The sequence below is a fragment of the Sphaeramia orbicularis genome, chromosome 21, assembly GCF_902148855.1.
Source record: "Sphaeramia orbicularis chromosome 21, fSphaOr1.1, whole genome shotgun sequence".
Taxonomy (NCBI): Eukaryota; Metazoa; Chordata; class Actinopteri; order Kurtiformes; family Apogonidae; genus Sphaeramia; species Sphaeramia orbicularis.
The window spans coordinates 9,782,016-9,806,717 of NC_043977.1; the positions used below are offsets into that span (position 1 = coordinate 9,782,016).

Consider the following 24,702-nt stretch of genomic DNA (forward strand, 5'->3'; position numbering starts at 1 on the left):
ATAGTTTGAGTTCTTGTTTGTTTAGTATTAATTGTCAGCCTTGTAAATCCAAGCTGGACTGACTGTACATATCCTGACCAAGGAAAATTAAATTCTCTCTTTGTGCAGGGAATCTACACCTGACTTTTCTGCCTCCGTCCATAATAATATAGATTATATAGACTAAATGTCCCTCTAAAATTAACGTTTATTTGCAACATATAAGGAAACTAATACATTGATCAAAACAAATTAATTTTTTATCAAAAAAAAAAGGTCTCTGTTTTGAATATCTGGGTCACCAGAAACGTGTGATGTTAAAATGGGGTCATGAGCCAAAAAAGGTTGGAAACCAGTGTCCTACATACATGATATACATTGTATATCATAGTTCATTATTCATCATCATACAATACACATTGTATATTATTGTATAATTATACATTCTACAATGTTAAACAACATTATAAAATAATTATTTATACGTTGTATTCTAATATACATTATAGTAACATTATTTACAATCATATAACATACTATATTGTAATACTTTCATTCTTCATTATTCAAGTTTTTATTTACTTTTTCTTTTTTATAGCCGTGTCCTGATTTCTTTTAGTCATCAGATATAATACTTCTTCCTCTTCGTCCTAAAAAAAGGACCTAAAAAAAACCCTATTTCTTCCTCTTCTCAGGTTCTGACCCCAGTTCTTGGTCAGATTCGGGATGCAGTTTCTCAGATCCCTCCGGCAGGGGGCGGAGGGTCTGTCCGCTCTGGCGGTCTGTCAGGTCCTTCCGCCCGTCAGACCGTAGAAGAAGAGTGGAAGTCGGAGTCGGAGCAGCAGCACCTCCGCCTGCACCTCACTGTCTGGACTGTTGTTCGAGGCGGAGGAGCGGAGGAGCGGACCGGGTTCTGGTTGCACTTCAACCCGGGTGGAGGTCTTTGTGTGAGAGGAAGAAGAGGAACAGGAGGAAGAGGAGCGCGCGGACCGGGAGGAACCGCGGGAGGAACCGGAGGAGGAGACCGGGCAGAATCTGGACTGTTCCTCCTGAAGCTGCGGATCGAACTGAGGTACGAACAGCGGCGGATCGATATCTTTCACTTATTGATCAGACTATCGATGAAGGGGCGCGTGGAGGCCGACGGGAGGCGAGAGAGGCGCGCGCCGCCGATGTAGGTCATTGTGTCTGTGGGCCGAGCCGAACCGAGCCGAGACTAACCGAGCTGAGCCGAGACTGACTGAGACTAACCGTGCAGGAGGCGGAGGGTCGGGGCCGCATCAGGCCGCAGAGGACGACGGGAGACCGGGGACAGGAGGACACAGGGGGACGTGGTCTGACCCGGTTCGACCAGGTCCAACGGGAGGGGTCACGGAGGGTAAATAATAATGAACTAAATCAGTTCAGAAAAAAACTGTAAAACAACAGGACAAGAAGAAAACCAGTGAACAGGACAAAATATAAGAAGAATGTCAGAAAAACTAGAGAAAATATATAAATGTAAAAAAAAAACAAAAAAACAAGGTCACATCAAGAAAGAAATGATAGAAAACTAGAGAAAAATCACAAAATGATTCAGAAAAAGTAGATCAACCTACGACGGGATAAAAAAAAAAAACTAAGGAAAAATATGAACAATCTACAAACAGGATGAAAGCCATAAGTAATAATAAAAAACACTGGATGACACAATGAATAAAGTCTAAAAGAAAGGACAGAGTTAAAGAATAATGTTAGAAAATTAAAGTTAGAGGTCTATGAGAAAAGTTTCAAAGAAAAAAGTCGAGAATAATAATAAGAATTCTGTTTAATATATAGAAACAAAATATAAAAAATCAAATATGTTTTAAAAAAAATACAGTTAATGCAAAAAAAAAAAAACCAACACATATCCTTTTACAAAAAGATAAAGCTAATGATTCATGAAAAACCAAGATGATGATATGATATGAAATTGTTTCTACGAAATAAAATTTGAACAAACCCTTTGCAGTCGACAGTTAAAATCATTGACAGACTTCAGAATAAGTGGGGGGTGGGGGGGTTATAACACTCACTGGGAGGTTGATCAAACCAGAACCACAAACCCAGATTCCTCCTCCTTCTGGTTGGAGACGTGGTTTTAACGTCATCATATGTTCTGCTGTGATGAAGTGGACCAGCCTTTGACCATCGTCTGTGTTTGTGTCCAGATGTCCGACGTCACCATGGAGGCGACCACCATCCTCCCCATCCTCAAGAAGAAAACTGGCCTTTCTGTCAGGTAAAACCTAGACGGACATGAAGATGGATTAGATCAGAGGTGGTCAAACTGGTTTCCACATCCTTCCACACTTCCACAAAAACAGATGTGAATAACCTGAAAAAAATTAAATAAGTGCAATTTTAACAATATTATACCTCAACTATGCATTGACACATGTACATTATACACAGTGTTACACAAACATTTTGTAACAATCAGAATATTGGTAATATTTTGAAATTTTGAACTGAAATAAAAATTTATACAATATTACACTGTAAATTTATTATTACATAACCTACAGATCACAGTGGATCTTACAAATACACAAAACATTTATAACAGGGGGAGTATTGGTACAACTACACTTAATTTTCCTTTAGACATTTCACATCATATTATTTAGGTTATTCACATTTTATTGTTAAACGATCGTTTGTGTCCACATGTATAAATGATAAGTTGACTTAAGAAATTTTCACTTTTTTTCAGGTTATTTCACATCTTTTTTGTTTGGATGATTTGTAAATGTAAAAAAATTGTCATAATTTCATGTTATTTTTGTGCTAAAACAAAGAAAAAAGTTGTAGTTGTCAGTATTTATAGGTTTTTTATACTACTATTTTTACTTTCGATCATATTGGTCTGAATGTGGAGCCTGTACTAAAACCAGTTCAACATCCGTAATTGTTAATATTTTCACTGTCATTTTTCACTTTGCAAATGTATCCTACGAGCCAGATTCGAACCCCTTGGCAGACTGGTTTTGCCCACAGGCCTCATGTTTGACAGCCCTGTTTTAGAGCTTCCTGTTTAGACTCCATACTGATACTTGTCCTGTGTTTGTTCAGGAGGTAAAGACCGGCGTAGTGGTCTGATCCGACCATCCCTCTGAGTTCAGATCAGACCATATGGAGGAGCTGAGCGCCACGTTGGACTACCTGCTCAGCATCCCCAGGTAAACACACAACCTGGACCCTGAATGGCTCCAAGGACTTACACTGTCAGTTATTATCTGTCAAATGTCCATTTTATAAGGAATCCAGCGCCTGTTTTTAGGCTTCATGTTGCCCTCATGTGCTGTGGGGATTATGATAATTACTAGTTATCAACCCAAAATTGCACATGAACACCACCTCATGTTGTATTTTTCCACTGGAGAACTGGGGGAAAAATTTAGATCCAAGAGATTAAAATAATCTTTGACCTTTTTAATATGGCGGAGAGCAATGAGACGATGACAACAACAGTAAAAAACAAAAACCACAAGGAAAATGGTGTTTTAAAAAAAAGAAAAGAAGCCCAAACCGTCGATTTTTATAGCATATCAGTCTCACTCACTGGCTGTGTTTACCCCTCATTCCACAGGCAGGGGGTGGGGTGGAGATGGGGGTGCACTGAGCATGCTCAGATGTCTATGGAAAGAATAAGATCTATTCTATCAGCATGATTGGAAATTTTTCTTATTGAGCAATGGTTGAATTTTTATGAATATTTAAAATAACCATACATTCAGGAACGCTCACCACAGACATGTCAGGGATTAAAGGGTTAAAAGCCTGTTTAATTAAGAAAGGTGATGTTGCTATGGGGTTGACAGCTTGTTTACCTGCTGAGGCTTCACTAATAAGACTGTAACATCGTTGTGACAATGCTTGATAAGTCTACTTCAGCATAGCCCCCCGTGACCCCGCCTTGCACTCGTGTAGCTCTGCCCCTTTTGTCCAAATTCGATCACTTCCAGCTCTAAGAAAAAGCCAAAATGGCAGTGACTAAAACACAAAGTTCTAGCAGTTCAGAAATCAATGCTAGAGACTGATATACAAACTTAGAAGTTCAGGTTAGATGGAGGAGAATGTCTGAAGCTCAGGTGTTGGTGAACGTTGGACCTTCTGCCTGACGCATTAAGCTTTAATCCCAGAGTTCAAGGGTCTGGACGAGGACGGAGCAAATGATCTGAATCAGAAACTCAACTCAGATGGGAAACTAGAGGAGAAAACAGTGTTGATCCCAACAAGTGGAACTGTTTGCTTAAGTTAACTTTGCAATATTCAGTTGACTTTAAACTACCATAAATCCTTTTATTTCACCGGTCAGTCGGTCATAGGTGATTATGAAGGTTCTGTGTCTGGTGTCTTCATCAGCAGTTTCTTCAAACATCTTCTCTGATGAAACTACCAGTTGGATTCATCTCAAATTTTTTATGTATCTTCCTTTGGACAATGTCTACAAAGTTTGTTCAGTTTTGAGGATTTTTTTACATATTAAAATGTTCCTTTCCTTATAACGGTCCGTATTTTGATGGTTTATAACATGTAAATGGGTACAGATATCAAATATAGTTACTATCGATCACTGATAGGAAGTCATATATGACTTTGATTGAATTAATTGAGTGAAAAGTACCACCCACTTCTGTTGGAAGATTGATCTCCTGCATCCAGACCACAGGACTCTAACACAGAGACAGAATCCTGACAACCTTGCAAATTTAACTCGGGATTGATTTGGATAGAACATGACACTGACATACAGGGACATTGGAACTATTTTTATTTTTTCTTATAAACACTTTTTATTGCTGGTGGCATCTCTGTATGTCTCATCTTTAACGTCATAACACCTGTCAAAGGACAAAGAAAATCTGAAAATAACTACACACTAATGAGCTTCATTCTGATCCTACCTGAGTAACAAGCTCTTGAATGCACCATGTGAACACAAACTCCTCCCACTGTGGACCTTAGTGTGATGTTGTTTTCTGTCTTTGTCAGTGAAAAGTGTAAAGCTCGTGGTTTCACCGTCATCGTGGATGGACGTAAATCCCAGTGGGAACATCGTGAAGACCGTGGTCCTGATGCCTGCAGGTACCAACAAATTATCCAGACACACACACCATCCAAACAAGCCCCTGGATGATGATGATGATGATGATGGGTCCTGTTTCAGACGTCATCCCGGCTGAGGTGTCTCTGGTGTGCGTGGTCAAACCCGATGAATTCTGGGACAAAAAAGTGACACACTTTTGTTTCTGGAAGGAGAAGGACCGTCTGGGCTTCGAGGTGAAGTCACAAGGCACTTTCTGAATGTTGTCAGTTACCACAGCAACAGCAGATAATCTAGATATGTGTATTGATGAAACCAAATCTGGGCATTTTATTAATTTCTTTGTACTTGAAAAGCGTCCTCTAAAAAAAAGATGTGGTCCTGAATCAGACAGATCTGATCTTTTTCTATGTGATTTCAGTGTAAACAGTCAGAGCAGTATTTGTACTTCTATTTAAGAGAATGATTTGAGCTCTTCTTGACTTTAGAAATAATGTGAACAGATGATCAGAAAAATGCGATTTGAGCAGCAATCAGGATTGAGCACTACTGCTGATGGTGTGAACGTAGAGAAAGGATTAAATGTATATGTACACGTGGATAATAATGAATGAATGTTAAGTAACAGATGATCAGTTCATTCACCACCTGACAATGTTCAGGTTTATATCAGACCTGATTGTTCAGGTTCAGATTCTGGTGTGAACTGGTTCTGAACTGATCTGCTTAACTAAACTGTTTAAGTTCTGTTCTAACTGAAGCTGAGTTTTATTTATAAACTGTTGTCCAGATGTTTCTAAATGAGGATTAGATTAGATAGATATTGATCCCTCAGGAACTTATGTTCCAGTATCAGCACAATAATGAATGTACACATATAAGAAATATTACACGAAATAGTAAAAACAGTAGTGAGAACTAGTAGAAATAAATAATGAAGTAGTAATAATAATACTAAGTAATTATGTTTATAATACTATAACATGCTCAATATGTGTTGTGCATGTGTGTGTACATATATGTGTGTGTGTGTGTGGTGCAGTTTAATGATCACACGATAAAAGTTATAATAACGTGATACAGTGATAGTAGTCGTATCGTAACAATGAGACATATAAGTAATAAGTAATATAAGTATGTAAGTAATAATAATAATTTAATAGTAATAATAATAAGCAACAGACAACAACGAATAAAATGACAACACAAACAAAAACATTGCACAGTGGATAAAATAAAATATATTGCACAACTTAAAATGGACATTTAGATGAAACTTGGACATAAACTGATGTAAAAGTCGACTGTCGGTAAAGATTCGATCTGTATCAGATTCAGGACCGTACATGGACCTGGGTCAGATCAGGCTGGACCAGATCAGATTCCATCTCATTTGTTCTTTATGAGTCATGTATGTGGATAAAGGCCAGACCTGGACCAGTTTGACCTGGGATTGTGGATGTAGAAAATGGGCTGAAAATAAAACGGAGTTGAAGGTGGAACTGTTGAGCAGATCCAGTCAGGTCCAGATGGATCCAGTCAGATCCAGTCAGGTACATTTCAGATCAGTCAGGTACCATTCAGGTCCTTCTTATCCAGTCTGATCCAGTCAGATCCAGTCAGATCCAGTCAGGTTCAGTCAGATAGCATTTCAGTCAGATCCAGTCAGGTCCAGTCAGGGTCCATTCAGATCCAGTCAGGTGACGGTGAACAACATTCATGTGTTACTCTGAGTCTGGATGGAGCTCACTTGTGTTTGTTTTGATTGTCTGTGTACCTGATATGAAACGTCTCTAATGACCTTCAGCATCGGACGTCTGAGAGACGCTGGAACCTAAGACTAGCCATCGATCTGTGTGTGTGTGTGTGTGTGTGTGTGTGTTAGATGGTGTGTGTCTGTTTAGCAGATTGTTTTACTACCAGATCAGTCCCTCTGACCCAGTTTCCTGTTGCCATGTTGGATTCTGGGTTGGTTGCCATGGTTACCAGAGACATTTGGAGCTTTGTGTTACTGTATTTTACAGTAACAGGGTGGTGAGGTCCAGACAAATGGAGTCCTCAGGGTGGAGTTTATCCGAGAAGAACATGGGCTGTTAAAGTCAATTTAGTTCAGGTTCCACATTCAGAGTGAAAAAAATAATATTCCATTATGCATAGAAATAATGACAACTCCAAATTTTTGTCTTTGTTTTAGAGCAAAAAAATAACATTAAATTATGGAAATATTTACATTGTACAAACTATCCAAACAAAAAGATGTGAATAATCAGAATCAGAATACTTTATTAATCTGAGGGGGAAATTATTGTGTTACAGTCGCTCCATTCAAGTATAAGAAAAAGTAGCAGGAAAGAAATTATCAATACAAAAGAAAAATTCCAAATGTACATATTAAAACACTCTATTAAGGCACAAAATTAAATCAGCAATTTGTACAATATGTACTAGACAGTATATTATCAACATGATAATTAAAGGAAATATACATAAGTGTAAGTGAATAACCTGAAAAAACTGAAATTTCCTAAGAAAAATAAGTGCAGTTTTATAAATAACCTCAACCTATCATTTCTACATGTTTATTACAGATCAGATCTACAAAGAAACAAAACATTAAATAACAGACAGAATATTGTTAAAATTACACTTAACTTTTTTTTAGATATTTCAGGTGGTTCATATTTGTTCTTATCTTAATCTTACTTTAATCTTATTTTATACAGAAGTGGTTTGAAATACCACAGATTATCCTGTTTTCAACAGATACAGTGTCTTAGATCCTCTTCCTTTTCCCAACGGTTTGTTTCCATATTGAACCTGAATCTAATGGATGGGTTTGTTTTAGAGTTGGATCTAATGGTTTAAACTGTTTAGATGATGGTGAACGATTTCAGTTACTTTATAGAAACATTTACGTCTCAGATCTGTCAATTTGTCCATTTTTTTCTGGTTTGACTCAGAGACTCTGGAACATGTTTGGGTTGTTTTATCTGTTGGTTTTCAGGGTTTGAGGAGACAATCAGAGGATGTTATAAAACAGTTTTAGACATGAACAAACTGCAAAAAGACCCTGTTGAAGCAGATGTACTTCATACACTTGTGTTTCTTCACACTGATTTAATGCAAGAAATGTTTGTTGATGGAAAATCATCTCAAAGTTTCACTTGCAGCGTCTACTCAATATCATGAAAAAAAAGATATTTTAATAACTGAATCATGGATTTTCCAGTCTCATCTGGAAGGAAATTGGTTCCCCACAATATTTTTTATTTAAGTTTTTACAAATAAAATGCAAAAATTATCAACATACATACATCTATCTGTCTGTCTGTCTAATGTATGTGTGTGTATTAAAATAAATAATTTATAAATAAATACATTTTAAAACAACAATTTAAACATTTTTAAAAACAAATACAGTTTCACAGATATGGTAACTACATGGTCCATCCTTCGTCTTCTTCAAACATATTTCCATTTTGGTTATAATCAGTGAAATGTTTTCATATCTTTTCAAAGTTGTGTTTTTTTCTGTCAGTGTATATGTTAGTCTTTGGAGACGAGGGTTTGTTAACATCAGCTCATCCACTGAGTGTTTACCACAGTGGTTTAATCTAAACTCAGGTCTGTGAATGTTCTGACTGTAGCTGAAGTTCTTGGTCATTTTACTATCAAACCTGAGGCTGAGGTAACGTTGTTCCACGGTTTGTGTTATTTGTTGTGGGACTCGTGTTCAGATTGCCCTGTCCTAGATCTATGATGCGTTCAGGGTCCGTTTACGTGAACCCTACAGCTGTCTGAGATTCTGGCGCCGCTGCTGAATGTGACTCATCTAAACTATGGAGTGAGTTTGTGGATGTCACAGCGGGATGTGTCGCACAGCTGCTCTAAACACAGCTCTTCATCATCGTCTTCATCACACAGTCATGAAACCATCTGCTGTTTCAGCTTCAGTTGAATCTACGGGACATAAACATGACTGGAATGCTGCCGCTGTGGACTGAACTGGTAGAAAGTCCCAAGTCCAGTGAATATTAGAGGGTTTGGTTAAATGTCAGGTCAGATGTCGAGGTTTAAATGAACAATAATGGGTCTGTGTCCACATTTAGAAACGCTCAGGGAGGCTGCATTTGGTCTTGTGATTTTAGAACTGTGGCGTGTTCACTGACTCATTGATCATCTAGGTAACATCAGACACAGGAGTTCAGTGAAGGTGGCGTTTATTTTAAAGGGATGAGGAGAAAAGGAGGAGAAACTGACACTAACATCAGTGTTTGTATAGACCTTAATACTCATATAATAATCTGATTAAACAGGATAATCCGGTCAATAGGAAAATATTCATATCCAGTATCATGTAAACACTTAATCTGATTATTAATCTGTTCTTTCAACTTGTGTGGAGGAAACATTAAGTAGAAAGACTAAACTGATGTAGAAGAAAGTGCTTTTACTTTCAATAACAATAAAAATGTTGGATTGTCAATAAACATAAGATGCATAATAGATTAAAAATGTACAAAACAGAAGAGTTCAGAATTTTTTTTTAATAAATGTTAAATGAAATCAATAAATAAGATTATAAGGAACCTGGAATTGAAAATTAGTGCAGTGTATATGCTGATCTATTATTTGTGTGTTGATGTTGTAAAATAACTGATTTATTTCTTGTTTCGTTGGTCTGTTTCTAAATGTTGTAATAATAATATAATAATATATAGACCCAGATTCATGCATTAACCATTTCAGACTCTGAAATCCATCTCTGTGCTGTGAATAACTGTATAACTGACTATGTTGGTACCGTGGCCGTTACCGGCTGTTCATCGCTGTTTTCTGCTTCCTGTCAGGTGATCCTGGTTTCAGCCAATAAACTGACCCGTTACATTGAGCCCTGTCAGCTGACGGACGACTTCGGTGGCAGTTTGGACTACGACCACAGCGACTGGCTCAACAAGAGACTGGTCTGTCTCTGACTTGCATACAGTCATTTACAAGGATATTATGTGTTACTGTGGTAACCTGGAACCATCAGGATGACAGTTTCATTGTGCGTTTTTTCAGGTTTTGAGAAATTCACCAAGGAGTCAACGTCACTGTTGGACGAGCTGTCAATCATCAACGAGACGGATAAGAGCAGCGGCGTGGACAAAGACAAGTAAAAAACAAAACACACAGTTTGACCAGTTACTGATCAGATCTAATCTAATCAGATCTAATTCAGATTCAATCCAGATGTATTTCAGATCTAACCAAAATCTACTTCAGACCTAATCCAGATTCAGTCCAAATCTAAATCAGATCTAATCTAGATGTAATCCAGATCTAATCCAGATGTGTTTCCTCTGCAGGTCAGACTGTGCTCTGCTGCCGTCCTTCGACCCGGAGACAGTTCTTCAGACCGGTAAACATCACCTCCAATATTCCACACGTTTAGTTTTATTCTGCCACCAGGGTTAGTTTAATGTCAACGTCACATGTAACATCTCATTTTCAAGTCCTGGAAAAGTCATGAAATAAAGTAAAAGCATTGAAAATCTAGGAAACGTCATGGAATTTAATCTTAGGGATGCAAACATTTTGAGATCACAGTGACTCATGGGTTTTTTCCTTTAAGTTGATGCACAATTCAACTGTAGATCCACATTTTCAGAACATTATTTAGAAGCTTTCTGACTCTGGACCCCTGTGGGATTCTGGGAATTTTCATTTCCTTTTTTGCCCGTGAAGTGTTTGCATCCACGGACTTTAAATCCATCCCTGATATTTAGGTGGTTTTGGACGAGATAAAAGTAATGGCTGTTAATCAGTTACAGACTAGTGTTGAAGGAACATGTTTGTAATGATGCGTTCAGGGTGTGTCAGACAGCAGAGTTTCAGTGAGTCTGCTCAAAAGACTCAAGACCTGAAAATGCCCGACTGATCCTTTAATGCAGAGGTTGTGTTGTGTTGTGTTATGTTGTGTTTGTGTTGTTGAACAGAGTCTTTGTTTCTGGTGCCACTCGGCTCCGTCCTCCAGCAGTAACACAAACAACACAAACACACACTGTTCTTGTGTGTCAGCCTGTAACCCAGAGCTCTGTGTGTCTGTTTGTTGTGTTTGTGTCTGTTTGTTGTGTTGTGTGTCTGTTTGTTGTGTGTTGTGCGTCTGTTGTGTGTCTGTGTGCAGGTCATGAGCTGCTGTCTGAGCTTCAGCAGCGTCGGTTCAATGGCTCCGAGGGAGGAGGAGGACAAGGAGGTGAGGAAGCAGCTGTAGTGGTACTATTCAGACCTGTAGTAGTGGTACTGTTCAGACCTTTAGTAGTGGTACTATTCAGACCTGTAGTAGTGGTACTGTTCAGACCTTTAGTAGTGGTACTATTCAGACCTGTAGTAGTGGTACTGTTCAGACCTGTAGTAGTGGTACTGTTACTCAGACCTGTTGTAGTGGTACTATTCTGTTCAGACCTGCAGTAGTGGTACTATTCAGACCTGTAGTAGTGGTACTGTTCAGACCTTTAGTAGTGGTACTATTCAGACCTGTAGTAGTGGTACTGTTCAGACCTGTAGTAGTGGTACTGTTCAGACTGTTGTAGTGGTACTATTCTTTCAGACCTGCAGTAGTGGTACTATTCAGACCTGTAGTAGTGGTACTGTTCAGACCTGTAGTAGTGGTACTGTTCAGACCTGTAGTAGTGGTACTATTCTGTTCAGACCTGCAGTAGTGGTACTATTCTGTTCAGACCTGCAGTAGTGGTACTATTCAGACCTGTAGTAGTGGTACTATTCTGTTCAGACCTGCAGTAGTGGTACTATTCTGTTCAGACCTGCAGTAGTGGTACTATTCAGACCTGCAGTAGTGGTACTATTCAGACCTGTAGTAGTGGTACTGTTCAGACCTGCAGTAGCGGTACTGTTCAGACCTGTAGTAGTGGTACTACTCCTGTAGTAGTGGTACTATTCAGACCTGCAGTAGTGGTACTATTCAGACCTGTAGTAGTGGTACTACTCCTGTTGTAGTGGTACTGTTCAGACCTGTAGTAGTGGTACTATTCAGACCTGCAGTAGTGGTACTATTCAGACCTGTAGTAGTGGTACTATTCAGACCTGTAGTAGTGGTACTGTTCAGACCTGCAGTAGTGGTACTGTTCAGACCTGTAGTAGTGGTACTATTCAGACCTGTAGTAGTGGTACTATTCCTGTTGTAGTGGTACTATTCAGACCTGTTGTGGTGGTACTATTCAGACCTGCAGTAGTGGTACTATTCAGACCTGTAGTAGTGGTACTATTCAGACCTGCAGTAGTGGTACTATTCAGACCTGTTGACCTCTGACCTCCAGGGCCAGCCTGGTGTCCCATGGAGGAGGAGCTTCTGGCTCAGCCTCAGGTCATGAAGCTGCTGGACTCGCTCCGGGAACAGTATACCCGGTACCAGGAACTGTGCAGACAGCGAAACAAACGCACCCAACTGGACGAGATCCACGCCAAGGTCATGCAGGTATGACTGCGCCTCAAATGGCGAAAACACAGACACATTCAGTCTGGTTTGAGTCACATCGGTCGGTTCCTTAAGGACGTTTGGTCTTTATCTTTGAGGATACTGACCACAAAACAGATACAGATGAACTTTATTCACCCTTTTAGGACCATTTTGTCTCTGGCGCCACAATACTTCATCCACTGTCATTCAAAAGGCCATAACTCCTGAACCCTTTATGGTATTGACAAAATTCAAACATCATCTGAAAGCTGAGATCTGGAGATTTGGAATATAGCTTTCACTATATAGACCATTACGGTTGAGATGGAAGGCATTTATTTTAGCAGTGTTTTAGCTGTGAATTCTTGTAAATAATTGTACATAATAGTGATAGTGCTGTTTTGGAGTGTTCTAGTGTGTTTGACCATGTTTTTGTCACGTTTTACAGTTTTTCAATCTTTTTTTCCACTGTTTTTATCTGTATTTTTGTGGTTTATATAGTTGACTGATAGTTGTATCTTATCTGTAAATATTATATAAATGATGCAGTGTCTGTTTTGAATCAGATGATGGATGTTTTGTCAGTGAAATGAGGGGCTCTGTCTACAACTAGACAAAAAGGATAAAATGACTAGAAAGAACTATATTTGGAACTAATAACTAATTATAGGAACTTGGACACAGAATGATCTAGACAAACTAAAATGTTTGAACACATGGAAAATAGTTGCAAGTTTATTTCTATAATCTCATAAAGTTTCATTTTGAACTTTTACAGTTGTTTTTCATAATAAATATGATCAAAAAATTCAAGTCCTTTTTTCATTTCTTTTACTATAACACGCTGTTTTAAGTATTTATTGCATATAATAGTGATAATTGATGGATAGATATTGAAAGTTAAGTTCTTACAGACACTTCTATTACAAAAAAACCCCACCCCTAAACAAACCGAGGCCTGTTATAATGGTAGTCTCAAAAGGGTTATATGGAGTGGTGTTAATCTGGTAGTACATAAAGCACAGCAGTTATATCACATCTAATGGAGCCTCAAGTATTTTAGTTAAATCCATTTTTCAGTTGATATCAGACTTTTGCTAGTGTTTTATCAGTCACCTCAGGGTCTTTAAAGGTTTTTCTGTGAATAAAATCAGTGTGAAGATCTTATTCTGAGAATTCGAAGCTAAAATAATTGTAGAAATGTTCCATCTGTGAGTGTTTTCAGTCTGATGGTTCTTCTACATTCACCAAAATGCCAAACTGTTCATGAATTATGTCTGACCTGAACTTCTGGGCCATTGACCTGGATTTAACGTCATCACATACATGGTCTTATGGGAGGAAGTTCAGGAACCGAGCTGTGAACTGAATCAGATGAGAGTTTTAGATTGAGATGTTCAGACTCTTGTGGAACATGATGTAAACCATCTCCACTTCAGCATTAATCCTGACCTTTGACCCCAGCCCCGCAGACACCCTTCACCACACACACACACATGGCTGGATTCTGTCTGCAGCTGCAGGGGCTGATGGGTAATGCTGCTGTCTTGGAGATGAGCCCAGGATCACTATAGTAACTGAGATGTCGGCTGTTTGCCTAGGGGATTGTGGGTAGGGGGTAGGGTGGCCTAGATCTGGATCAGTAGATCTGTGTTTTAGTTCTTTAAGGCATTGCTGACCTGATAAATACAATGATCAGCATCTGCAGATGTTTGGACTGAAGATTTAATGACACCATGAGGTTATTTAAGAATGTAAAGAGGAACAAAGAGAGGAAGGAGACATGAAATGGATCATTAGTTCCCTTAAAACATTAATTATCTGTAATCTATTCCAGCAGAAAAACCAAGCTGAGCTATGGCTGATGAGTCTTATTTTTGTTGCAGATCTTAGAAGATTTACTGTATTTATCTTCTTGTTTAAAGGGTCTTTATGTGGTATTTTTACGGTCACATATTTAAACATGACCTGAAATTCTCATTAGTTTTTAGAATAAAGACCTGTGAAGTTCTGCCAAAGGTGCCGATGTATTGGATTGTACACATATGAAGTGAATTTATTTCCATTGATGGGCTGGGGGATTTATGTGACCACTAGGGGAGTAGTGAGTCAGTCTGAGGATGAGAACCCGAAAGAAACAACTGTCAGAGTCAGACAAAAGAAGTGATAAAACTAGAGTCATTGTTTTCTCCACTGGATTCAGCTGAAAATGTAAAGAATGGAGTTTAATGGTGAAATGTCAGCGTTTCTTCTACTCGGGTGAGTTTGATTCTGAGGTTTATGAAGGTATAAGGTTATTATGGGATGCTCTTATCTTTGCTAAGTTGCTTTTTGTTGGCCCATGGTTCAGACTAAACTGGGACAGTTCTGACCTTGTTGTTGGATTCCAAACAGATCTTTAGTTTGGCTATTGGCAACACAAACTGTACAGAAAACAGAGGTAATTTGTGGTTTTACTGTGGCTGTTTTCAGTCTAAAAACAGAGCTAAGCTAACAGAGCTATAATGTAAACTATCAGCTGATGCAGCACGTCAACATTATAAGACACAGAGTTTTTTAGCCACTGTTAAAATAAGCGTACATGAGTTTTAGTTTGAAGCAGAAAAGTTGATAATACCCTAACACGATGTGTGGAAACAATGAGTTTTATCCTATTCAGTGACTAATGCAGTCTGTAGATACATAGGGTTAGTTCGATGGTGGTTTTGGTCCTAAGTGTGTTCTGGTACCAGACTGACCCCTGCTGGTCAGAGTTTGTATTATCAGTATTATGTAGAACCTCCTAACTCCACCCGCTGTCCTAATGGTTTGTGTTTCAGGTGGTCACGTGGCTTCAGGGTCCAGGTTCAGAGCTGTTGAAAACCCAACAGGCCATCGGAGACTCGATGAGAACAGCTCAGGCTCTGCAGCAGAAACACGAGGAGATCGAGAGTCAGCACAGTGTAAGAACCCAAACGCACATATGTGATCATGTGACCAGTGTCCAATCAGGTTCCTGAAAGTGTGAGGACCTCAGAAGACGATCAGTGACCAAATGAGCCCATTCTGCTGTAGATGAGGTTGTGTTTTCACACATCTTTGAACTGTCTGTCTGTGATGTAGGAGTGGTTTGCCGTGTACGTGGAGTTGAACCAGCAGATTGCTGCCTTGCTCAGTGCTGGCGAGGAGGAGGAAGTGGCCGAGCTCAATCTCTGCAGCAGCAGCTCAGTGACGTCTGTTACCGTCAGGCTGCTCAGCTGGAGAGTCGACAGAATGTCCTGCAGGCGGCGCACAGCTTCCACAGCACCACGCAGGAGGTAATCAATACAGGAGGTAATCAATACAGGAGATGATCAATGCAGGAGGTGATCAATGCAGGAGGTGATCAATGCAGGAGGTGATCAGTACAAGAGGTAATTAATACAGGAGGTGATCAATGCAGGAGGTGATCAATACAGGAAGTGATCAATACAATAGGTGATCAATGCAGGAGGTGATCAATACAAGAGGGAATCAATACAGGAGGTAATTAGTACAGGAGATGATCAATGCAGGAGGTGATCAATACAGGAGGTGATCAGTGCAGGAGGTGATCAATACAGGAGGTACTTAGTGCAGCAAGTGATCAATGCATTAAGCGATCAATACAATAGGTGATCAATGCAGGAGGTGATCATACAAGAGGGAATCAATACAGGACGTGATCAATACAGGAGGTAATTAGTACAGGATGTGATCAATGCAGGAGGTAGTCAGTGCAGGAGGTGATCAATACAAGAGGTGATCAATACAGGAGATAATCAATAAACGAAGTGATCAGTGCAGGAGGTCTTCAGTACAGGAGGTAATCAATATAGAATGTAATCAATACAGATGATCCCAGATCCTAATGAACACGTATTACAGTGATATTAGTCCAGGTCATGACTTCAGTGTTCAGATGGTACTGAGGGTGTGTGTGTGTGTGTGTGTGGGTGTGTGTGCGTACGTGCGCAATTATCATATCTCTCATACATGTGTATTATTTCTAACATTAATGTAAATGGTTTAAAGTTCATCACACTTCCACCTATTTGTGTGCTGTTTCTTTGTGTTTTTATATGTTCATAAATCTTTTCCGTCAGCTGTTCTGGCTGGTGTACCATCCTTGTCTACTGTTTAAGTAAAGGTGTGTGTGTGTGTTTTGTGCAGCTGTCGCAGCAGTTGGACGGTCTGCTGGGCATGCTCTGTGCTGACGTGGCTCCAGCTGACGGAGCTTCCATCCAACAGAACCTGAAGCTGCTTGAGGAGAAACTGCAGACCGTCGGTTTGTACATGAACACATCCTTTATCCAAATGTCGACGCTGTGGTTTTATCATGAAATAATGTGGAAATAAATGAAACGCTAAAAATAGATAGATACATATACTGGGAAACTACAGAATGTGCCTTTCCTTATAATGGTCCATATTTGATGGGCTATAACATGTAAATGGTTACAGATATCAATATAGTTCCTATTGATCACTGAGAGAAGTCATATATGGAGTTTAATTGAATTAGTTGAGTTCTCCTCCAGTGAAAGTACCACCCACTTCTATTGGGAGATTGATCTCCTATATCCAGACCACAGGACTCGGACACAGAGACAGAACCGGATAACCCGCATTGTCATATTTTAATCTGTTCTCGTTGGTCTCCAGAGGCTGGGCTGACGTCTCTCCGCCAGAAGGGGTCGCTGTTGCTGGAGCAGATGTGCAGCCCGCCGTCGTGGACTCTGGAGGAAACAGAGAGTCCAGGTGGAGATCAGCAGGACAACGTCCAACAGATCCAGTCTGTGATGGATGAGATGCAGCTCCGCAAGCAGAGGTAAGGCTTCAGGATGGAGGGGTTCAGCAGGAACGGAACATCAAATACATGTTCATCTACTGGACTGGATCAGCAGATAGGATAGACCAGTGGTTCTTAACCTTGTTGGAGGTACTGAACCCCACCAGTTTCATATGCGCATTCACCGAACCCTTCTTTATTAAAAAATAAAATATAATTTTTTTCAAATTCAAGACACAGGTATATGTTTTACTGGTGCACAAAATGAACCGTGCATTAACATCACTGTGTTCAAAGAACAAAACCAATACAGTGCATGAACTCACAACAAATACATACCTTTTCACAAAGACATGGCCTTTTTTAATACTACCACACTGAAATGGTTTTTTTTAACCTTATGTATTCCAATAATGAACTTATTGTACTTATGCTATTTATCTTTTTAACATTTGAACACACACCCATCACCTAATTATCAGGCTACAATAATAATGATTTACTGCAAATCAGTGTGACTTCTGCTGTTGCCTTTGAGAGACCAGTTCAGAAACGCGTGGCTTCACCTTGGCAAGTGCCACTCTTCCTCCATCCACGACGGTGCGTCGGTCGTCTCGTGATTGTAACTGACCAGTGCGGTGACCGAAAATGTAAACAAATGTTACACATGGCTGCCTCCGTGGTTAACAGGAAGTAGCAAAAGTCATAACAACGATGTGGAAAATAATTCATCGTCAGACGAGTGGAAGAGATTATAAACACTTCCGGATGTGTTATAGTGCTATAAGCAACAACAATACACTGCGTATATGGATGTCAATCAGAGAAAGAGTCTCCGAAGCCATTTGTTTACGTACACACTAGCCTGACACACACACCAACTAATGAGTCGAGTGTGTGTCTTGACCTCCGCCGAACCCCTGAGACTGACTCACCGAACCCTTAGGGTTCGATCGAACCCAGGTTAAGAACCACTGGGATAGATCTAAATTAGAACCTTTATCTAGATTTTCATGGTTCATGTGGTCGTGGAAAAACCCCAGAAGTGTCATGGATCAGAACATTTTGAAGAAAAAAAAAAAGTCATGAAATTTGGTGAAATCATTGGACAATTAAGAAAAGTCATGAAATTTTATTTGTAATAAAAAAATTTACAAACACGAGAATAAACAATAAAGGTTTAGTCCAGAGCTTTTAAACTCACTTTAGTCCAGGTTCCACATTCAGCTCCATATAATCTTAAACAGCTCAGACCAGCAAAATAATAACAGTGAAAAAAGTTGCATTACATTATGAAAATGTTTACATCTACAAACTATCCTTTAAAAATGTAAATAACGTGATCAACCTGAAATTTCTGGAAAAAGTTTTTTTCAACAATTTTACCAGTATTCTGCCTCAGTTTATCATTTACACATGTACATTACAATTACAGATGACAATGGATCTGCAAATACACATAACATTTAATCACAGGCAGAATATTGGTACAATTACACTGATTTTATTAAACACTTTTCAGGTTGATCATATTTGTTCAGGTTATTCACATTTTTTTATTCACAGCTCAATATGATTTCAACTGGGCCGGACCAGTAAAATAATAACATAATAACCTATAAATATTGTCAAAAATGGACAAAAATTACAAGAAAATTAACCAATGTGAACAAAATAAATGATTAAAGCTACAAAACATGCACAAAATTGAATAGAAATTTGAGAAACATCAATAAATATTGTTAAACAACACTTGTTCATATTTGTTCAGGCTATTCACATTTTTTTATGCAAGGGTAATTTGTAAATGTAAACATTTCATGTAAGTTAACTTTTTTTTACACTAAAACAAAGAGAAAAATGTGTAGTTATCATTATTTATAGGTTATTATGTTATTAGTTTACTGGTCCATATATATCTGTACGTGGAACCTGAACTAAAAGGATTTTGATAACCAACCATCACGTATCTGTGCGAGGTGTGTGTGACCTGTAGGGGGCAGCAGTAGGTTGTATTTATCATGTAATGTGTGTTTGCAGATGTGAGGACATGGTGGATGTGAGGAGGCTGAAGATGCAGATGGTTCAGCTGTTTAAATGTGAAGAAGACGCTTTACAGGTCAGACACACTACACCAAACGCACACTAAACCAAACACACAAAACACACTACACCAAACGCACACTACATCAACACATAAAACACACTACACCAAACACACACTACACCAAACACAAAAAACACACACTACACCAAACACCCAAAACACACTACACCAAACCAAGCGCACACACACACCAAACACACACGACACCAAACCACAAAAACCACACAACACCAAAAACACACATGTGCAATGCAATATATTTTGTGCTTTGCTAATTACTTGGATCATTTGTTGAATATTTTGTAATTTTGTTGTTGAGTTTGTTGATTTTTTTTTCTTTTCCTTTTTTTATCTATTTGATTATTTTGTTCATTTTTGTCAATTATTTTGTGTTTTGTTCGATTTGTTGATTCTTTTATTTTTTTGCTAATTATTTAGCAAATTTGTTGGCTATTTTGTTGATTTATTTTGTTTATTTTGTTGAATATTATGTTCATTGTTCATTTTTGGGTTTTTTTCCCATTCTTTTTTGCTTCATTTTGCTTTTTTTGTTCAATTTGTTATTATAGAAGCTGTTTTTTTTTCCTTTAACAGTAGTTTTTTCCTGCTGTTCATACGTCACAATAGATTGGATCTAAATAGGACAACTACATATGTGGGACATTAGAACTATAATAAACCAACAAACACAATGTTGAACCAGACTGTCACACAGAACTGTACATGGTCCATCAGTCCAGACGCACATGTAAACCTGTGAGGAGTAGCTGAAATGTTGTGTAGATGTGGCTCACCGTGTGTGTTAGGGATGCGTTGTGTTAAGTGTGCGTTATGATGCGTTGTGTGTCCCGTCCAGGGCCGTGGAGTGGCTCAGTGAGCTGTTGGATGCTCTGCTGAAGACACACGTCCGACTGGGAGACGACTCTCAGGAGACCAGGACCATGTTGGACAAACACAGGAAGTTTGTGGACGTCGCTCAGGTGAGACAGAGACATTAGGAGGAGTAGTTTTAAGAACGTCTCTGTTTATTTGTCGATCTGTTACCTGTAAAGTAAATAAATCTCCTCCCCCCCCCTCCTCCCTCCTCCTCAGAGTACATATGACTATGGCCGTCAGCTGCTCCAGGCCACTGTGGTCCTGTGTCAGTCTCTTCGCTGTACGACACGTTCATCTGGAGACACCCTCCCCCGACTGAACCGGGTCTGGAAACAGTTCAGTGTCAGCGCCGAGGAGAGGCAGCACAGGCTGGAGTTGGCCCTGAGTTTCCACGGCAATGCCGAGAGGTGAGATGGCTCCACAGATACCGCCGAACACGAGATGAAGGTTTAGGGGGGTCAGGGGGGTTTGTGGGTAAACCTGCAACAAAACGCTTCAGTATTTTCACATAATGTTGATGATACTCATCTACAAAATTTCAGAAACATCTAAAAGTTTTAAAAAGGAAATTGATAAAGCAACTGGAGAAAACATCCAATATCAAAGATTCATAGTGAATATGAAGGGCTGAGTTTTACTTTTCTGTGTGAATTCAGCTCATATCTGGCTTTTATTTCTTTATATCTTTATTTCTTGTTCCTCTGATTTAATAACTATCACTGGTCATATTATGTCAAACAAGCTAACCTGTTTACGTTTAATGTCTCCATCATGGGATCCAGTCACCATTTTACATAGAATACAGTATTTTCTACAACAAAACTGTCATCACTGTAGGCTCTAATATTTATTCTGTCTTTTTTTTTAAAGCTTAGATTCTTCACAATTGAGTCTCTAAGTTATTTGTACCCGCTTTCCTGAACAACAAACCAATATATATGAAATTGCATTCAAATGTTGCATCAGTAGTGTTTAAATTCTCATGTTGTGTTCAGGTGCTGCAGCAGATGTGCGTGGAGGCGGAGTCTCTGGATGAGGTCGACTCTTCAGGAAAAACTCTTCTGGACAGACTGACTAGGCCCGTTATCTTCCCAGACGGGTGAGTACACACATACACAACACGACAACACATCAGTGTGTATACATCTGTTGCTGATTATTAACAGCATAATGTGATTGTGTTTCTCATCGATGATGCTCTACATGCACGTTACCATAAATGAATTATACTGTTTTAATTTTTTTTTTTACCTTTACTTTTCTTTTAATTACACTTTTATACTTTTTTTCTGCTTTTGAACTGCATCCACGTGTACATTCTGGGGTGTCTATTCTATTTTTTCCTGTTTCAACTCATGAATTCTGAGTAAAATAAGTTTATTATTGATTGGTGAATGATTCATTATTATGTGAAAAATAATAAATAAAAAACTAAATCAAATGCTTGATAGAACTTTTGAAATACAACCTGTTATAAAGTATAAATTCACCCTTTAACATGACCTGTCCTTGAATATTCATTAGATGTTCTTCATTTCTTCAGTTCTTAATTGCTGTTTTTTTTGTTACGTTTTAGTCATTAAAATAAATCCAATAAAACAGTAATGTTTTTATAAATCATGTTTATGTCACAGTCACAAAACCTGTTGTAATTGTTGTTTCTAATCATATTTTCTCTGTATATTAAATAGTATGTAAATATTTTTATTGAATATATATTTTATTGGTCTACTTCTGTTCTTTTCTTATTCCTCCAGTTTATCCTCTTAATAAAGCTAATTCCTGTGCTTTAAAAAATGCTGTATCTAATGTTCTGAAAATGAAAAAAGTGAAATACTAGAGGAGATGAGAGTTAAAGGAAACAATGGAGTTAATGAAAGGTTTGAATTTATTAAATATACACAAAACATACTGTTTCTTTTACGCTTGATCTGACAAAGACTAATGGTAATTGTTTCCTTTTTCTTCTCCTCTTCCTCCTCTTCTTCCTTCTCCCTCCTCTTCCTTCTTTTTCTCCTCTGTTTTCTGCTCCTCCTCCCTCCTTCTTTTTCTCCTTCTCCATTTTCTTCTTCTCCTCCTCCCTCCTTCTTTTCCTCCTCCTCCTCCTCCTTCCTCTTCTTCTCCAGGAGTGAGCAATACTTTGGGAGTCCCAGCGACACAGCAGTGGCGGCTGAAGGAGTCAGAGAGCGCCTCCTACTGGTGGAGGAAACGACGGCTACAGCTGCAGGAGACCAGGCTTCACTACGAGGAGGAAGAGGAGGAAGAGGAGGTGGCTTTGACAGGACTGGAGGCCAAGCTGGATGTGATCGGAGAGGAACTGAACGAGAGGGAGGAGCAGGAGGAGGAGCTGGAGGAGGAGCAGGAGCTGGAGGAGGAGCTGGAGAGGGGAGAAACAGGACTGTTAATGATCAGGAGTCAAACCGAGCAGCCTTACTGAGGAGGAAAGAAGAAGGAGGAGAAGAAGAAGAAGGGCTGCGGAGTCTCCGACAGCCCGTCTGAGACGCTCCTCCTCCTCCTGCTGTGGGGGTTTCTGCACTCTAAGACTACATTCCCATCAGCCCCATTCTCTGAAACGATGACTGTTTGACTCTGAAGCTAGAGCTGTGAGTCTTTAAAATAATGCCATGTACTCCCAACATGATGCCTAATGTCTCCTTCCCAGCATGCCTTGTGTCGACCTAAACCAGGGGTGTCCAACAAACCAGTCAGCAAAGGGTCCAATCCAGCCCATGAGATGAATTTATCAAATGTAAAAATTACACTAAGATATTACGATCAAGGATGTTAAATCCTTTTAGGTCAGGTTCCACACTCAGACCAATATGATCTACAGTGGGTCAGACTGGTAAAATAATAACAGAATAACCGATAAATAATGACAAATACTTTTCTCTATGTTTTAGTGTAAAAAAAGGAAAATTACATGAAAATATTTACATTTATAAACTATCCTTAAAAAATGTGAATAACATGAACAATATGAAATGTCTCAAGAGAAATAATTGTAATTTTAACAATATTATTTGGTGTTTTTATCATTTTGTTCATTTTTTAGTCCAATGGCGCAGGTTGTCTGTTCGTCGCCCATAAACAATTTTTCAAGCATCTTCTCTGAAACCGTCAGTCAGAATGATTGATATTTGTTGTGGAACATCTTTTGGGCAAGGCCTACCAAGTTTATTAAAAGAATTAGGAAACATTGATTTAGAATTTTTTATGATTTTTTAAAAATATTTTAAAATCCCCGTTGGTTTATAATGGGACACATTTCAAAGTGCTGTAACTTCAAAACAGTTGAAGATATTGATATAATTACTATTGGCAATAGATAGGAAGTCACGTTAGGGCTTTCATTTGGTACCTTGACTGACCTTGAAAGGTCAAACCCAAGGTCATCTAAGTGCAGATTTCTAGAAACATCTTCTCCAAAACCAACAACCAGAATTAATTTAAATTCATTGCAGAGGTTCCCTGTGGTAAGGGATACCAAGTTTGTTCAAAGAATTGAGAATATTGATTTTTAATTTTTTAGGAATTTTTGAAATTTAAAAAATCCCCATTGGTTTATAATGGGAAACATTTCAAAGTGCTATAACTTCAAAACAGTTGAAGATATTGATATAAATACTATTGGCAATAGATAGGAGGTCACATACAGGCTTTCATTTGGTGCCATGACCTTTGACTTTGACTGAGCTTGAAAGGTAAACAATTGTTGATTGTCTTCAAATATTTAAATGTACTGTTGGACAGCAAGACCCTTGGTCCTGTTTTCTTCCTTTTTTTTTTGCCATTTTTGCTTATTTCTGGCCATATTTCTCAAATTTTGTACATTCATGTTGTTTAATTTCTTAATATTTCTTAATTTTTTTGTCACTATTTCTAGGTTATTATGTCATTATTTTACTGGTCCGGCCCACTTGAAATCTTATTGAGCGTAAATAAAAAATGTGAATAATGTGAATAAACCTGAAATGTCTTAGAAAAATAAGTGCAATTTTACCAATATTGTTACTAAATATTTTACTTGTAGATCCACTGTGATCGTAAGTTATAATGTAAATGTGTAAATGATAAACAGACAGAATATTGTTAAAACTGTGCTTATTTTCCTAAGAAATTTCAGGTTGTTCATGTTATCACATTTTAAAGGCTAATTATAGATGTAAACCATTTCCTTAGTGTAATTTAAATTTTTCACTCCAAACATGGATTAAAGTTTGTATTTGTCATTATAGGTTATTATGTTATTTTTTGTCTGGTCTGATCCACTTTAGATCATATTGATCTGTATGTGGAACCTGAACTAACATGACCTAAACATTCAAAGGGTCGGTTCTGGTTGTTCTCAGCATTTGGACTCGGTTCTGCTTTGGTCAGGTTGTGGCTGTTCTGCGTCTTCGTCTGCTGTTGATAACATC

General features: G+C 38.6%; 1 long non-coding RNA gene and 2 pseudogenes across 1 annotated transcript; 2 read left to right on the forward strand and 1 right to left on the reverse strand.

Annotated features, from left to right (window-relative positions):
* The window catches only part of LOC115412819 (high affinity cGMP-specific 3',5'-cyclic phosphodiesterase 9A-like), a 37,143-nt pseudogene extending 35,986 nt beyond the window's left edge, over positions 1 to 1,157 (forward strand).
* A 1,014-nt stretch (positions 1,158 to 2,171) lies between these two features.
* LOC115412523 (SEC14 domain and spectrin repeat-containing protein 1-like) lies at positions 2,172 to 23,040 on the forward strand (annotated as a pseudogene).
* On the reverse strand, positions 2,518 to 18,857 carry LOC115412529 (uncharacterized). The gene is made up of 3 exons (XR_003934351.1): positions 18,812 to 18,857; positions 17,727 to 17,731; positions 2,518 to 2,601 (listed from the first exon to the last, which is right to left on the reverse strand). It is a non-coding gene; the product is annotated as an uncharacterized LOC115412529 (long non-coding RNA).
* Positions 23,041 to 24,702: the final 1,662 nt, after the last annotated feature.